Genomic DNA, 17,658 nt, shown 5'->3' with positions numbered 1-17,658 from the left:
CAACTAAGTTACTGTATTCTTGCAATTTGTACCAAAATCGATTGTGTGCATTTACACGCATGGGTGTCCGTAACATGTCCAACAGTCGGTTCCTTCGGTACAGTTAATTAAGGTAGCGTAATGTTCGTTGTCATTTTGCTGATGTGTGTGCAGTTAACATGTTTTGATTAAACCCTCATTCAAATTACCATCCATCTTGTGTCTGATACCGGCACACTGTATCGGGGCAGTCGCACGTCGCATTAAAGCAAACAAACGGGAAAATCACATCCCAAAACCCCGGTGCTATCTCGCCCTGCGTTGTACTCGGTGGCACTTAGTGGCACTCCGGGCACACCGTATGTCCAAAAGAATCCAGCGGGAGGCGTACGAAAATACGGGCTCACGCGAGCAGAAGTGGAAAGGATGCGGTTAATTACATTCATTTTGCGACGTATTTCCATTGTAAATCTAATTAAAATATTTCTCAAATGGATTCCTGCCACGGAACTGCTAGGGCGAGGTTCGGTTTAATTATGCAGTCTTCATCTCATCTTCTGGCATGCTGGCCGCTGGCAGGTAAAACTGTCATCTAAGTTGTCAAATAAGCATTCGGCGAAGCATTCGTGTGCGAGCAATTGAAGTTGGTCCTTTTTTTTTTGGCGAAACAAAGCATTAAGAAAAGGATTTCGTCATGCAGAAGCTCAGTCCTTTGATGTTGCATGTTTGCGAAACGAATTTTATAAGGTAATTTTTAAATAATTCCTTCCTATCTCAATGCGACTGTGAAGGTCGCTTCGTTTGTTTCATTTAACCTTTTCCACAAAAATAAAACTATTCTTACCAACAAAAACCGGTACACTGACGCCGCTCGTGCCGATTGATCAATTTTACTAAAAGGTTTTCGATGCAGCACAGACGCAATCGATTACGTTATTTATCTGGACAAGTGCATGATGCCCAATTTTCTTGTTAAAATCTCGGTAATGTAAGGACACGGAAAAGCAATCATCTCCACTGTCCCTAGCTACCAAACTTATCCTTTAGCGATGGGATCGGAAGCGTTTTCTCTGTGTTCTGTGTTTGTGTGTGTGTGTGTTGTCGTAAATATGAACATTTCGTTTTTAATAAGCTTGTCCATGGGAAGGGTCTTGGTTTTTTGCAACCCGATTACGATGCTGAATAGTTCATTTATACAATCGCTAAATAATTGAAAGCCGAATACTATTGACTGTTAGAGAAAACAAACTTCAATGTTATAAAATAAGAAAAGTAATGGTTTTGCACCGATTCGATACCTTTTCTTCAAACGCGCCTTAATTCATCTAATAATGTTTAGTGATTTACGGTACGCATCAATGGATCCCGTCTCAGCGCGAGGGCGCGCGCGCACGATAAGCTTCAACCGGTCGATTCTATTTCAATTACTTTTCTCACCCAACTAAATCCGTAACGGTTCACTTTTACATCCTTATGGGACAGTATAAAATGAAAATAACTGCAACTGTAAAAAAAAAACAAGAAAAAAATACACACACCAACAGCAACAATACATAAAGAGTGGGAAACTATGGATGGAACACAGTTTCGTTGTTGCCTGGAGCGGCACATCTATCTCCGATCGGTTGAAACGACGGTGGGAACGCTCTCAGGTTCAGATGTGCTCCGCTCGCCAGCTAATGGATATTGAAAATTGTTGTTTTATTTATTGAGATCTTTTTTCGATACTTTATCATTGTTTGTCGGATCCCAGGTCCCTCGCACCAACTTGATCTATCCACCTACAGCGCCACGGAAGAAAAAAATGTGGTAAAAGCGTATTTGGTACTCTCGCAACCTTATTTTCTGTTCAATTGTACCCTCAGCGCAACACTTTCGTCGTCCCATCCCTCCTTTAACGGCAAAACAGTGCTGCAACTTTTTTTGAGGCCCCCGAAATGTTTTCTGGAGCCATCACGGGGTACCATCGTAGGGCTTCAGTGTGTGATATTTTAAACTCCAACTCATCCAGAAAATACGCTCCCGCATCCACATTTGGCGATGTGTTTAGGGACGCAAGGAATAATGCTACGACAAGAACCACTTCTCCAAACGGCGGCCAATTGTACCCAGCTGGCAGACGCAAAAGACAATCGCAGTAGAATGGTATATAATGGAATACAGCAACGTCGCCGTCGTCGTATGTGAGAGAGCAAACGAAATAGGATAAATTCTTCGCCATTCTCATTGTCCATCACAGTTTTCCCTTCCGGTCAAGCAGCCCGTACCACCTTGATCCTTGCGAGACAGTTGTGAGGTTAGGATACGCTGGGAGAGGCCGCAGCACATACAGAGGCCAGCCAAGGGGACAAACTATCCATACGACAACACACTCCACCGAACTCGACAGTATAGCCACCACCACCGTCGTCCGAATTCCAATTTTCGGCGATAGTGTGATGGAAATGGTAAAATTGGACTTATAAGGAAAGGGGGGAGAGTGTGAGAGAGAGAGAAAAAAGGCGGGTGGGTAGTGTCCAGGGAGGGGGATCGGAAGAAAGTCAATTCAAAACTGTCACCGAACCGGAAAAGTGAATTATATTGAAAGATTTCCATTTTCAGCTGAACTTTTCGGTGCCGTTTTGCGAACCCGATTCATCCGTAACCTATCCTTTCTACCTCCAATTTAGCGAAAGGATCCTAGTAGATATTGGCAGTCGTCGTTCTCGGCAAACCCGGCAACAACGAAGACGACGACGACGACCAATGAATCAATCCCCGGTCATCACCATCATCACCATCATCATCATCATCAAAGGCGCAGGAGTAAGTTGGTACTGTTGGCCGTTCGTTAAACGGCAATAGCACCCGGGCACCACCTTACGGTGTGGTCGTTTCTCTCCCCCCTCCCTCTTGATGGCTTGGTGGAGTTTATGTACCGATTTCAATTAGTGGTGAATACAGATCGGACTCTTGGACATAATGCCTGCATAGTTATTCTTTCTCGCTTTCGTTGCTCCCGTTCAGTCCATTTTCTAAATCTGATCTGAGTTCTGATGGCCAACGCAGGCTTTACTTTATTAGAAACGCTTTCCGCTGTGCGAGTCGGTGTTATTAAAACTGGAAGCAGAGCTCAATAGCAAACAGTGTTAGGAGGACATTTGTTGCAACTAATTCACTTGCATGTGCTAGACGTCAATGCGAAAAGGCTATTCCATTAGCATTAGCTTCCTGGCCATGCGCTATATGCGTGATATGGACACTGAGGGAAATAAGAATAGCGCCACCCTGTTTTTTGGCAATATTTTCAAAACACACGGATTCTTCTATTTTCAGTTTATAATATGTAACAGAGATCGGTCAAATTATTCCAATCACATGCCAAAGATGTGCAGCTCTTGAAGATCACACACTGATAGCTGATACTGATACTGATACCTTCAGCTATGGTGCAATATAGGCGAATATTTGTAAAAAAAATAATGAACCACAAGAGAACAGCATCCTTAATTTGCGAAGAATTGCACTATCAAGTGACACTCTGAGCGATCTCAGTCAGTCCTTCTTGACTGAGCGTCACAGTTCGAATCGGTTGGATACCGCCGTAAAATATATTTCTTCGGCGGATGAATCTAAAAATGTTCATTTTTTCTGAATGAAATGATGTTAAATCTTGAGGGTTTAGTTAATTGGTAACAATTTTGGCAAAATCTGCGTGAAAATCTCAAATAGGAAATGCTTTAAAACATTGAAGTCCGTTGTTGAACTGTTAATTTGAGGAGCTTTTTCACTTCAAGGAAAACATCAACTAGGGTGAATCTCAACGAGCCTGGAATCGGAGGATTTCTAAACATTAGAAATAAGCTTTCTCAACCATGATGAGTCGCGTGAGGATCCAGACTCCGCTTAGAAGCAGGAAAATGGCGTGGTTCATAGCACTAAACTGACTAAATGATGAAAGCTTGATCGACTTGTACACCCTAAGAGCAAAACATATTTTGGTCACGAAATCACGGCGTTTTGAAATAATTTAGGTTGGTGCTATTCTTATTTCCCTCAGTGTAGTCAATTCGGTTGGTAATGATAAGTGATGGGAATATACTAGTGTTTTCCGAACGGTACAGAGCTAGTTTCTTTGCGAAAAGGAACGGAATGAAACTAGAAGGTTCTTTGAATGTATCGGTCTACCGTGCAGTAGGCACTCTTCTCATCTACACTTTAATATCTTAGAACAAGGTTAGCCGTTTCCCTAAAGAAGAGAAGCATACACAGTACAGTCGAGCGTTCTATAGAAGGAACGGAACGAACCTAGCAGGTTCGGAACGAAATTCCCATCACTAGCCATTGTAAATTCTTATGCATTTACATAAGAATTTACAGTATGCCTAGGACATGTTGGTCTTAGGACGCATCCTAATAGTCTATCCCTGAAACAGTACAATTATCCAGATAAGATTTTATACCAGTTCTCGTCGTATCAGTCAACAAATTAGTGTGTGTGTGTGTGTGTGTTTTCTTCATATACATATACTCATTAGACATTAGACACATATGTAATTGCATCTTCTTATTATCGGAATCCAAGAAATACATCGTACAATTGCTCTTAACGCCCTACGATGAAGAAGTGTACAGAGTGAACACAATTATCCTGTTAATTTTCATCAGCAACCAAGCGTTAATCACATTCTCTCACAGAAAATTAACACTTCGTTAAAGACATGCTCGAAATACATCAACAAAGTTATGGTAATGTGGTTGATTTACAGCAAGCAGCCCTTTGATTCGGTAGGGTAGAACGGGACTCGCTGTGTGTGTGTGTGTGTGTGTGTGTGTGTATGTATGCCAGCCGTATGAAATAACACCCAATTAGAGAGGATTGTGAGCAAAAGGGATCCATAGCAAACGCTCCCAACGGAAACAACTGCCACACTCATTACGCTGCTCCAAGCGGGTAACGCCAAAAGAAGTCCTGCTCGCGTTCGTGCAGCGCCTTGCAAGAAGGTTCCGTCAAAATATAATTATATAATAATAAGAATACTAATAACCTCTACAAAGGAAAGAAAACGTAATTGAAATTACTTTTCGCCAACGCGCCACCAAGTGCTCAGTCCCAGCGTCGCTGTTAATGTTACTAATTTCCGACGAATAATGATCCTTGTTGCATTTGCCGTCTTAGCTACACACTGTCAAAAAGTCTGGAAGGCGGAATGTGTGGCCCCGTACGACGACGACGCAGCAGCAGTTCGGGCTTCCAAATATTCATTTCGCAATCATACAGGAAGTCGGCCATTTTTGCCAGTGACTCTTAATCACTGTGCCGTTTCTTACGACCGCGGATAATGCATAAAGTACGGAAATGCGGGAAATGGCCAACCGAAAAAAAAAAAACCCGGGAAGCGAACTACCATCTTACGGACTTTCTAATCCTTCTTCTGTTTCCACCCGGGTTTTGCTATTTTTGGGATGCTTTTCCGAACAAAAAAAAAAAGCGGCAAAACAAACGCTCCTTTGAGCGAACGCGTTGCTGGTGGTGATGTCTGCCTGCCAAAAATCCATCATTTTTCTTGAATAATGAAATTAATTTAATAAATCTGTAATGTAAACATCATCGTAATAATGTTTCCTCTCGCTGCACACTCTTCGTAATTAAGTAGCCGCGTAAGTCTCGCTTAGCTATTCACTACCGGCCGTCGCCGCCGCCTTGCACATGCCGCCGGGCGAAGGACAGCCATTTTGCTCACCAGGACCACCGGGACCGGGAGACCGGGTATAATTAAATGAAAACTTAATTAAATAATTTTCTGGCACACAAGTAGAAGGAAAAAAACACGGAAAACTGGAGATGCGGTTCCAGAAGTGTTGGGCTGTGGTTGAATTTCTTTGTCGTGAGAAGCTGTGCGAAAGAGAGAGAGAGAGAGAGAGAGAGAGAGAGAGAGAGAGGGGTCGCTTGACAATGTTTCTTTTTGAGTGAGATAAAAGGAAAAATTCAATTCAGGGTCTTTTTTGTTTTGGCTCTGTAAAAACTCTGGCACACATTTTTGGACAAGTTGTGCAGCGTGCTGGAAGTGATTTGAATTTTTAAGTACGCATGCAGTAAAGTATTTAATGAGTAGGATAGTAAGGTACGAAGTTAGATATCAAACGTTTGAAAAATCTTCTTTTTGTTTTCTTCTATTTTGGGTCTTTAATCTCAAGAGGCCTCTGTCCAACATTGTTCGCTTCCTTGAATTGGTAGCAGGATACAGGGTTTACACAGCCCTTCGATCATCGTAATGCGCCTGAATGTTTTCGCGCACTGTCGTATTGCCATCGTAAACCATCAATTCGGCATCATGAGTTTCAAAATTAAAATTTTTATCCAAATATATTATTAGACGCTTCTACCATTATACAAAATCTATCTGTATATTTTATGTTCGCTATATTTCAATCCATAAGTTTACCTTAAAAAAACTGCGATTATTAGGCACACAACGCAACAAACTATTTGAAAAAGATAGTACAATATTTTTATTTATTCATGAAAACCGGCCTTGCCGTATTGCTTACAGTCTTATTCCTCACAAACAAATTAGTAAAATTAAACAAATGCTTTCCTAGCTTAAAAATAGATTAATAATTAATTGTTATTTATGAGCGCTGCAATAAATAATGGCAACACATACTCTTGAAAAAAATTAAAACGGCAGTGCAGACTATATAACATTATTACAACATTAACTTCAATTATATTGAAATGACAGTTCTTCACATGAATTATTTTTTAATATTAAACCTTTCTTTAAACTTTACAACCGAACAGTAGAAAACCCAATTTTACATCGTCCAAACCGTTAAAATTACTCAGCTACTATAACCGGTACAATATTCAATAATGACATTTTATAATTCACGATGACGAATTGGGGGTTTACGGACACAAATTGGCGGTTCTTGAGGCATTTTCCGATTCGGCAACGACCGATTGGCTGAGAAAATCCCTGTAAACAGGTCTGCGTTCGGGTAAACGATCTGCGGACGAGATTCAATTCCCGATCCAGTCACTGGATTGGCTTAAGTAAAATAACTATTCTTTATGTTGTTTATTAAGGATGTTAAGGATTTCTTTAATTGCAATTAGTTGTATGGTAAAAACGATACTTACAGAAATGTCATGATAAATGGCAATGGTCAGATAGACTGTCGCTGCAATTGCTTACACGCTCAACCTAAACCAAACACATTAGACAACACACACGCCAACAAACAACGGCACAATTTTAATGGCCGGGCTTGGACTGAAATCCAAGAAACACGATGCAGATACACGAATTTCGAAATCTGCCAAAAGCACAAAACCGTTTTTCCCCTCTTTCCCTTTCGTAGCAAAGCAAAGAAACCATTTTCATTCTATTGCACACGGTCAATAATCCAAACCAAAAAATAAACGCCAGAACAAAACCAAACGATCAGGCAAAGTGCTTCCTAATGATGTCTGAAGCAAGAAGAATGGATGTCTGTAATTTTAGTGAATGAATGCAATTAAAAGCTTTTCTACTTTTGCTGTCAACTTGCACTCACTCTTGCGTCGACCTGCCAGCAGGCCCTCTCTCTCGCCGAAGCTCTTCGGAGTCGTACCGAGGCGTACACCATGGTCACTGCGTATTTATGAACTCTTGAGTTTATTTCGTCGTTCATGTTCTGGAGTCAGCCAGCCAGTCAGCCCCATTGTGTACTGTTCATGTTGCACATGTGGCGAAAAGTGGAACCGAAATTGGACAAACGGTAGGGCATTCGGTGTGCATTGTAATGGTTGTACAGTCTTATAACCATGCTGAAATAAATAAGCATTGCATTCGTTGTTTAGCACTGCGCTGTACGGCTCTGCCTAAAATAATTCTTTCGAATTCAATTTCTGCAGACCATTAGACAAAATGAGTAATTTGTAAGATCATCATCATCAGGCCCCATAGTTCAACGATGTGCAGTAAAAGGAAATCCCTTAAATCGCTCCGGTTTTCATGTGCGGTGCAGTGAGGTTAACTTTTATCCGACAATACACTGCTGCAGAGTGCTTCCGTTTGCATAGCCCACACGGATACATGCTCGTGCCCTCTTTCTTTCCCCTCACGATTCCTTGGCTGTTTTACAGTATTGAAATGGGCATAAAATGACATTCGCCCCATCGTTCGTTCCCCAGCATTCTTATCACTGACCCCGGATCGCATTTGAGGAAGCATTCTATTTAGATATACACAGGTCCTCATGTTATGTCCCTCGCGCTGCACAGGACGACGGTACAGCAGCTTCGGTACCACCGAATGAGAGCGGACTCCTCGGGCCGGGTACGGGTTTCGAGCAGTCTACAGTTACAGGGAGCGCACTGAGGAAGGGAGGGGAAGTCATCGTCGCCATCACCATCTCACTTCGTCAGCATTATTATATAATAACGTAAGGGCTTACCTTCAAATTTCAAGACAGTTTTTCCCCATATAATGGAATTTCAATTTGATATTGTAATTATACGGTTCATTTGCGGCGATAAAAATAGCCACACAAAATATACCGCTCCGCTTTTGATTGGTTTGCTCTATACTGCGACCCCCTGTTTCCAGCTTCCCCGTTTCAGGATGCCGACGTGCTGGCGTTTGCTTCTGCCGTATATGCGCCGAGAGCAGAGATATCTTCGAGCAGGTCGGTTGGTGGTTGGTCGGGTTGTGCCGTCCAAGATCCAACAACAAAGTTGGGATTTTTCTTACCCTGCTGCTTAACGACAGACACAATGGGGGTTTGGTGAATGAACTTCGGGCACCAGAAACAAGCTGCAAGAAAGTCTATTAAGTTTGTACCCATTTATCAAGCACCAGAGATCACATTGGAATAAATTGAAAACTATGGCACGTGGCGTACGCAAGGGGTGGGCGCTGTATCCTTTTACTTTCTCCTAAGTGGTGTATGTGTGTGTGTGTGTGTTTTTTTTTGAGACGATTTTGTTTTCCAGTGGAAGTTACCGTATAACGTTTATTGAAGTCAATTCCATTTTGGTTGTTCTGGGTTCATTAAGCATTTTTGGGAGATATTTGTTGTTGAAAAATATAGGACTAATATAGAGCTGGTAGTAGAAGGAAATTCCATTCTTTGATTATTCTAAATGCCTTCCTTTTGGGTAGTTTCTTCGGTCTTTAGCTAGGTTTGCAAGGGAACCATAATAAATAGTCATGTCTTATCAGTACCTCATATCCCATCCCTCGCAAACAGCCACCACGCTCGGCTTTCTTCCTTGGGCTTACTTACAACAAAACAAACGAAGGAGGCTCTCTGTGCTGCCGTTTGGCAAGACACAGTTTTGGTCCTTTTGTGGTTTTTCTACGTCCTTCATATCGTAATCTCTGCCACAGCGACGCGTGAGTGCCTAACTGGATGTGATTCATTGTTGTATCAAATTAGAAATCCATTAGTCTAATAGCTAATATGTTGCTCACTAGTGAAGGCACATTATCATGAGGACTAAGCATAAGTATTTGTCATAGTCTCTTAATATCGGGAAGCGGCTCAAAAGTCAAACCAAACTGAGCATCAATGTTAATTTAAAAAGCTGTTAACTATTACTAAATTGCTACTAGGCGTACGATAAGTTCATGAAGACCATTTTTTCCATGCAACACAATCTTAACTTTATTGCTTACTGGCGCACATTAACTTATGTATCCCAAGCTGCCATCAACTTAATTGGGGGTTTTAGTAAAGATTATTTATTTTAAGAGCACATAGAAAGCTTAAAAACCCAACAAAAACAAAAAAACACGTTTCCACTCTCTCTCTCTCTCGCTCTTCTCGAAAAAGCTTCTGCCCACCTTGAGTGGTAGCAAAGCAAAGGCAACAGTTTTGGATCCACAGCTCCATCCCTTTCGGGGCAGGATTCGTCTGCTAGCCAGGCCAATGCGGGAAAAGAAGTGGCGAAAACTGTCGGTTTTATGTTTCAACTTCCAAACACGCCGTCCCTCCATCTCGGCCATGCATCTTGCGAATAATTCTAGCGCAGGTTTCACGCTGGACCACAGACCGAAGCACTCGCCCTGCTTTTTCCACTGCTCTGCGTCATCCTATGATGCTATGTGAGTGCGGATGTGTGTATTTGTGTGTGTGAGTGCGTAATTTCAGACCTGGTCAAACAGAAGGAGGACGCAGTTGCGATGGAGTTGGAGTACCGTAATCAAGAAAATTTTCTTAATTAATTTCTTACATACTCCTTCCGTCCGGCGCCCGCCGCCATTGCTGCACACACACATACACTTTGCGGTCCCTTCGTGTGGACTGCCGGTAAAATCTCGTCCTTTTCCCTGGCACCTCTGCTACCGTACACACGTACACAGAGCGGTCCATACGCACCCACGCCCGACGCCCGCACACGCCCGTCGCCGGCAAGCTCCAGAAATCTAACTTAATTTATGTGCATACTTTGTTTTGGCGTCCTGACAGTTTTGCCCGGGTCCCCTCGTAGCCTGCCCCTGCCGCACCCTGCCAGCTTCAATCAATCTCTCGCTCTCTTTTCTCTCTTTAACTGTCGTCCGCAATGTTTTCCCGGGCACATTGTGTGCCGGGTCCTTCCGATGCTTTGGTGCTTGTTTGACCGAAGAACAACGAAGCGTCCGCCTGCTCCATCTCCTCCCCCTTCACACACACACACACACTCGCTTCACGGGCCGGTACCAAAAATGGCAAATCTATTGGTGCCCGAGCGACCGAACGTGACACGCTCGTGCTAGCTGGTAAGTGAGAAAAAGCAATTTCACTTCACAAAATTTAGCCTCCATCTCGAAGAAGGTAAAGCAGTTCCGAAGGAGTTGAGTACAGTTTGAAGTGTGCTGTCACTCATTCGTCTGCTTGGTTTAAAGTAGGAAAAAGTGTTCTAAATGCACCACATCACCACGCGCACGGTTCACATTCTGCATCGCATCCACCACCCTAAACACACACACACACACACATACACAAATATGTTGAAAACATGTTTTGGATACAAATCTATTGGAAGTGCTCCAAAACAAAGCAAAGATTTTAATAATTAGATAATTTGAGATAAATTCTGCTTAGCTGTTGGGAAAATTTTGACTTTTTGGAGATTTTTGACCGAATAGCTGAACAAATCTGATGAATGCAACATTCTCATAGATTCTGCTATTCATTAGACAGTGTTAACATTGAGGACGTATTATCGCTATAATTGTACATTAAGTTATCCTTAGTGCCATCTAATGAAGTCCCACCATAAGTTGGCTTTAGGACAGGGTTCTCCAAACTGAAGCTCAATAATCCTGTGAAGCTTAATAATAACTCATTAAAACCAGTAGCACTGCTTGACTGATAAAAAAAATCCCCTGAAAAAGATCTAAAAATATGAGATAAATAGCCGAAAACGATTATGAATTAAAACAAAATCAATTGTCTGGATGAAATACGAATGAAATAGGCGGTTCTGTTTTTAATTATTGACTGTTCAAAACTGCTTATTTATAGTAACGCCTATAGAATAAAATCATACTTAGATACGAATTCTGGGCCGATTTCATGACTGATCTAATGATACGATCGTTTTCCAAAAATCCTTAACTTATTCCTTTTCTTCTTTTTGTCTTAATGACCAGCTGTTTAGATACCGGCATACGATGGCTTACTACATTTATTAATATCACGCAGTTGGATAAACAGCCCTTACTACGGAGAACGGATATGATCCCCAGATGGTATATGGGATCTTCGATCCTTTTATGTGAAGACCGGCGCCGCTATCACCTTGTCCAATGTTGGTCTTTTTCTATTTTTGTTGGTATTTTGCTTGTTGGGCATTTAATTGCAAACATAACGGACATAAAAAGCAAATAATTATTACAAAAACGCTCAAAGCAATTTAAAAAGAAAATAGAACACATAGCACAGGACAGTTGGTAAAAGACTCGAGAAGGCCCCCCCTAGAATCTTTTGTGTGCAGCACTGTGGCCTTTGGAATTTGGAATCTACAAATGCTAAAATAATGTAACGTTACATGATATTGACGATGTATGTGTTCACACGACATTAACGATATGAACCGGTCTTCATACGATAGGACCGAGGCTCAAATCCTACCCAGACAGCATGCTGTAAGCGGGACTAACTATCCACCTAAGGCGTAAAATCAAGTTAAGGAAAGCATGAAACGCCACAGAAGAAACCGTTATCTGGAATTTCGTTTGGATGATCCTGCTTTATTTTCAGCGTTCTCATTAGTCTCAATTTTCTAATTCATGTATAAAGCCTATGATGTTTTGGGTAGACATTTTTGAACAACCCAAGTAAAAGCTTATCAAGGCCATTGACAGGACGTATCTTGACATATTATTGCCAAAGTAGCCTTAGCATTTAAGCATTTGGAGAACCCTGCTGTAGATAAAGTTCAACGTGGAACACTGTCTCCACCTTTCCACATAAATATTGAGAATAAATAGCCTGATGTTATACATACATACTAATGCAGTATATGCCAATCGCCAAGTAAACAAGTTTAAAAAAAAATGTCACGAATTCAATCAGAAGCATTATTATGTTTAAATATGTATCGTTTATTTAATTGATTTTAGGCCAAGAGCAGGCGGGCAACAAAAAAAAAAGAGAATGACACATTTTGCAACAATGCATCCGCCTCTCCATCGTGTCATAACCCGAGCTGCAAAATGTGCGCTACGCTAATACCCAAGTGACTCATGAATGACGAAGAATGAATCATGTCTTCGATGTAGCAATGGCAGCTAAATGTTTTAATAGGGATTGACTTCCTCCTGGGCTTCTGGCAACGTATTTGCAAATTAGCGTTATCATGTGGTAATGAGTATTATACCCCAAGAGGGATGTGAAAGGATTATCTTTAATTAGTGTGATTATCATTTTCCATTGATTACTTTTATTGATTCTTCGAAGCCTCGCGATGGCAAGCTACGTCAGCGATGGATGGATGAATAGTAACTAAGCCTTAAAGCTGTTTGTGTGTGAGGCGGCTTTTCTGAGGATATTTAAGTTCGACGAAAACATTTTAATATATTCTCTTTATCTTGACAACAAAGCGCCTATTTGCTAAGCTATAATAAACAAAAGGAAATGCGTTGAAAGTTTATTTAATTATTTATGCTGCAGCGCTACCTAACAAACCCATAAACAGCTTTACTAGTCTGCGTGCGAGTTTATTTGACGAGCAACAAATTTGATGCTACACAAATTGGACCTCTTTTCGTAAACAGTCCAAATTCAAGTGAGTAACAGTAATTAGAAGCTGTATAATACGCTCATACGAATAACCGAATGGTTACTTACTAATGGTGCTAGTTAACTTTGAAAACTCTTCCCGAAGGGTCAAACTCATTAAAACAAAAATACCCTCGGGGGCACAGAACCGGCCTGGGCATGGTCTGTCGCTGCTGCTGTTTCTGCTGCTTCTGTTGCTATTTGGGGAGAGAGAGAGAGCGAGCGAGCGAGCGAGTTGCAAAAATGTACACAACTCTAACGAACGGCCACGAGTGGTGGATAGAGAGACAGTTGAAGAGTCACGCAAAAGACGCGCCCAGAGCTATCCTTTAACGAAGCATAAAAATAAGAGCCCCATTTTAAGCATCAACTTGGCACGAAGAAGTGCAGTGATTGCTTGGCATCGCAGCAGGATAAAGCGTCCAAACTCTTTACGTCCACGAGGAAGATTATGAAGCGCCGATCCTTTTCCTGGTTTTTTGGTGCTGGCTTATCTGAGTTTTCCAAACACGAAGCATATTTGAATGGGAGAGTGTGCACGTTTAAATGAATAAATTATTTGAGGGGTGTTAGTGCATCCGCAGGAAAGGCCTGGACTTGTTCATTGAAATTTAAGGTTTTTATTGAGTTTTCTAAACTATTCAAAGGGTAATTAAGTTGAAGTAACCTATCTAAATCTTAAAATGGAGAATCAAACAAACAACCAAATTCAACATAATATGCTCCTAAGTACAACTCTGTAAAGCTGTAAATATTTCTTTCATACATGAATATGTCCTGTGCCTTATTCCTTGTACCACGCAAACATCCCTGATCAATTGCATCTATCAGCCACCCATCCAACTTCACACTATGTCACAAATCTCTTCATGCTACCCTGTTAGTACAAATATTCTTTTCGCTCAAAGAAAAGCAAGGCTAGACATGGTGCAAAATATGTAGCATTTCCTATTCCTACAGTTGAAATTGAGCATGGTGCAGCGTTTGCTCTGCAAATTGCAACATCACGAACGGTTTGCGAACGTGGCACAATACTGCGGTGCACCCGTTTGATTGGAAAGCGGTTCAGAGAAAGTTTTAGCTGTTGTTGCACTTTTCATTTCATACGAGTGCTCCTTGTTCCTCCGTTGGTACACAAAAACACACACACACACACACACTGAATCTGCGGTCTATTTTTCTGTTCTGTTTTGTTTGAAGAAAACAGGATTTTATACTGAAAGTTATGCGTTTAGCTTCTTTTTTTCTTCTCGCCTGCCCGTACACCCCGTTTGCTCGTAACAGTGATTCATGCCGGCCTGCATCATTAGTGGGTAACATGCGGCAATTGGTTCGATCAGGATCAGCATTATTGTTGCGCTGCGATTGGCAGTTACAATATTTATATTCTGATTTGATGAGAACTTTCCCAGCAGTTATGAGATTTTATTGTTTACTAGGTCACGCTGTAAATTTAACTTTACTTCTAAAAATCTAACTTTTTTTGCCCATGTGAAGGAAATGAAAGTTATGACTAAAAGAAGCAAATCCAATGCGTTTTTATTGTGTAGGATAACATACAACTTAAAACTTCTTACAACGCTGATTTTATCTGATATCGACTGATTTATGTGTTATCAAGTGACCTGGCAATAGGCAATCTCTCTCTCTCTCTCTTTAGGCCTTTCGACCTTTTAGGTCATGCCTGCCATTTCTGACTTACTATTGATACCACATAGTTGTATAGTCAAGTCCTCACTACGACGGAACGATCTGGATGCGATTTGAACGCCGGTCCTGACGTATGCAGACAGGCGTTGTAACCGAATCTACCACCATGCCGCCCTACCTCTACTACTTTAATCTACCTTCTTTCTACTTTAGTCTACCTTCTACTACTTTAAATTAGTAGTTTGACAACCGTTTCTAAATATAATCTTATTCTATTGTGCGTTACTGTATATAACTTCATTCCATTATATGATTCGAAAACCTGTTACTCTTGTATCCTGTGGTTCAACTCTTCCACATTCACATGTTTTGTCTGCATGGTTTTGTAATTGTTCATGCACATGTGACAATAACGTTTCAATATGAATGTCCTGCGTATCTGGATAGTTTTGATCAACTGTGTGGACGATGTGCCAGAAATTGCTGGCCAATTTTATGCACACAGCATCTTAAGGGTTAGCTCATGTCTGACAATTGCTTCAAGAATGTGCAGGTGCATCCTATAGCATTAGATTTTTTGCTTCACTTTTTCCATATAACATTACTTTATTTCGTCAAATATTTAAAGAAAAATATGGGTATTGTTTATATGAAATCATCTGCCAGGAGTATGCAGATGCCGCGGTATAGTTTATTACCACTGTTTAGATCTTCGAGTGTTATGTCTAACGACTCCACTAAATGTTTGTACGCCATAGTACGTTAATCGCAGATGATAATCCTGCGCTGTAATTTTTAAATGCCTAAAGCCTTATACCGAGTTAGAAAATGAGGCCGAAATAGCAATGGAGTTTTGAAAATTCGATTTTCGTATGTCATCAATCAATCAATTTGACCAGGTTTTTGCCATCGGTTGATATAAAGATGTTTGTCCAGACCAAGACTAAACAATCGTTCTCAAAGTCGAGCAATTGGATAGCATTTTTTTCGGATTCGTCAAGGGGACAGCCTGGTCGTTTCGCTTTCAACTATTTTACAAAAAAATAATACAAATCACATAAGTCGGACGGCATTTCATCCTCCAAACCGTAAAAGGCATCTTATCCCGTTTGAAATTTGCAAATTACTTGAAAGGACAATGACTGTAAAACAGAAGTAGCTGGTATAGACACTCAGTCTGTCTTGGTCTGACTAGCTCTGTTTGCTTGCTATCCATTTTTAGTTTTCTGATTCCAAGTAAAATAGCGTGGTACTTCGCAGCAAAGAAGAGTGCATCTATAGACACTGAAAGAAACTGCAAGATTAGCCAATAAGAAAACTTGATTTGAGCAATACTTTATAGTTTTCGGTCAAAAAACACGCTTGACCGAATTGTAGTGGTCATTCGGATTACTCAGTGGCATTCGATGTTCTTAAACATCTATTCTTATGCCTCATTCCTAAGGTTTTAATTGTGTGGTGATTGATTAATTTTAAATTTGTTAATAAACGCAGAATCTGTTACTGATATCTTCTTTTTCTTTCTTGGCTTAACGACCTCGTAGGTCATGCCTGCCATTTTTGGCTTACTAGACATATTGTAAACGCATTGTTTGGATAGTTAGTCTTCACACAATGGGGGAACGGCCCAGATGAGACTTGATCCCCGGTCCTGCCGTGTGAAGACCGGCACCGCTATCGCATTCACCACTGGGCCGACCTTACGTACTGATATCAGAAGACAGATTTTTGTAGCATGGTGCAAAATATGAAAAGACCCTTAAAACCCTAAGAGTGAAATAATAAATAAATTAAATCAAACTCTCCTAGGCACACTGATCGATACCGCAAGTAAATATAACTATAATAGAATCGATTATTAGCAGCTTGTTAATGTTGCCGTAACGGTAGCAAACGGTGGCCAGTTCGCAGGCCCAGTAAATTGCTACGTCATCATTTTTACAAACAATTTGTAGTCAATTAGCAAACTCTCTATGCACAGCTAATGCAAACAGCAGGCTGCCTGCCGGCTACCCGTGCTCCCCTCTCCAGCGTCTCAGCTAGCCCCGTCGTCAGCAACAATAATCCCCTGCTACGGCCAAAGTTATCCCAATAATTGCTAACGTTAGCCTAATTAAAATTTATAGAACCGTACCGTACGTACCATTGCCACACCCGGCTTACGGACGATTATGGCGAAGGCAGTGTCGGCGTGCCAGCTGTGTGCGCTGTGCTGATATTATACCAGAAATATACCTAAAGTATGCGAAGAAACACAAAGCAAACATCATAGCATTCGGTTGGAAGAAACTGGAAAAGCCGAATTTTACAACATTCCAACAAACATAAACCGTCCCCACCGTGGCTGTGTATCGCATCGCATTGGACATATTTGCAGAGCACATTCGGCATTGCTGGTGGTCGGTCGGTCCTTTCGGTTTGGTTGGTTGTCTGCAATGGCAGGGAAAAAGATTGGCAGGAACTCCCACCGCTAATTAATTTCTTAGATAATAAATACAAACGCATGTAACGAGCGAGAAGTACAACCGTTCGTTATGGCTGAATGCACCAGGAAATGGCATTACCTAAATGGGGTTAACAATCACTCATAAATGACCCTTTGATAACAACGAAGAACAAAATGCTTACAAAGCCTACAGCTACAGCCGCCGATCACAGCGCTTGCTGCAGGAGACTTTCAAGTGCATCTTCCTTATAAATCATTAGGCGCCCTGTTGCTACGTTGTTCGAGAAGAAGTCCTTCCTTCTTTTTGTGTGGCAGCTTCTGAAGAAGCGTAATTAAAACGAGCACCA

The 17,658-nt window shown here is 41.3% G+C and overlaps 1 protein-coding gene across 9 annotated transcripts in view; it reads left to right on the top strand.

The window, feature by feature from the left end:
• Positions 1 to 17,658, top strand: part of LOC118503317 (insulin gene enhancer protein ISL-2B-like) — a 121,616-nt gene that overhangs the window by 85,194 nt on the left and 18,764 nt on the right. The window lies entirely within an intron of this gene.

The sequence above is a fragment of the Anopheles stephensi genome, chromosome 2 (assembly GCF_013141755.1).
Source record: "Anopheles stephensi strain Indian chromosome 2, UCI_ANSTEP_V1.0, whole genome shotgun sequence".
NCBI classification, from domain to species: domain Eukaryota; kingdom Metazoa; phylum Arthropoda; class Insecta; order Diptera; family Culicidae; genus Anopheles; species Anopheles stephensi.
This window is presented reverse-complemented; position numbering and strand designations above follow the sequence as displayed.